The sequence below is a fragment of the Phyllostomus discolor genome, chromosome 8 (assembly GCF_004126475.2).
Source record: "Phyllostomus discolor isolate MPI-MPIP mPhyDis1 chromosome 8, mPhyDis1.pri.v3, whole genome shotgun sequence".
Classification (NCBI taxonomy): Eukaryota; Metazoa; Chordata; class Mammalia; order Chiroptera; family Phyllostomidae; genus Phyllostomus; species Phyllostomus discolor.
In genome coordinates this window covers 76,768,214-76,769,219 of record NC_040910.2, presented here as the reverse complement: position 1 = coordinate 76,769,219, position 1,006 = coordinate 76,768,214, and positions in this window count along the sequence as shown.

The following is a 1,006-nucleotide window of genomic DNA, read 5'->3' as shown; positions in this document are numbered from 1 at the left end:
TCCCTATCCCCGGGAGGTTGCCGGGAAAGGGACCACCGCCCGCCATTGGGAGAAGGGCAAGGGACAGCTCGCTCACTCACTGCGCATGCGGCCTCATGGGCGTCGCCGCCTGGCGGGAACCGGGACTGCAGAGGAGAGAGAGGCGGAGTCTAGGACCATGGGGCGTGGCCTCAGCCAGCAGTTGGCTGATGTTCGAGTCTTTGCTGTTGACCACGCGGTTCCTCGCTCTACCTGGCTTTAAATTCCTGAATGGCCCGGGTCTTCAAGGTAGCAACCCTGAGACAAAATTGAAATAGAAAAGATAATATGGCCCCAAGGCCTGAGCTACCTGAGACGGTCTTTTTCTGACGATTCCTCCAGCTTCTGCCTTCCCACGCCACCTAAAGCTCTTGTTTTCATTGATTCATTCAGCAGTTATTGACACATTTGCCCTGTGGGTGCAAAGCTAATCAAGGCTGAGCCCTTTCCTCACTGAATTCTCAGGCTCCAGGGAGGAATCAGAAACAGTCCAAAGGAATGCCATGCTAATGAATGAGGAACAGACAGATGCTCTAGGAACACAGAGCAGGGCCCCCTAATCCAGTCTGTAAGGGATGCAGGAGGGCTTCCCAGAGGAGATGGCCTGTGCTGAATTAATGTTGAATGACAAAAGGGGAAGGGCATTTAAGACAAAGGGAACAGAGTGTGCCAAGTGAGGTAGAAGTCTAGAGTTCCTGTATTGGGGCTCTCAAGTCATCCGCCCAGATTCTTCTAAACCCTCATTGTGGCCAGAGGTATCTGCTGCTCTCCGTACCTTCACAATCGTCTCTCTCTCTGTATTTCATATCTGTATCTGTGTTCCTTTGCACAGACTGCTTGTCTTGCTGTCCCTGATTGCACTGCACACATCTGCCAGTATGCTCTTTCTAAATTACAACTCGGAGACTGTCTACCCTGTGTAAAACTTTTAACAGTTGCCAGGTGTTCAAACTCCCAGTTGAGCTCACAACATAAAAGTGGACCACAG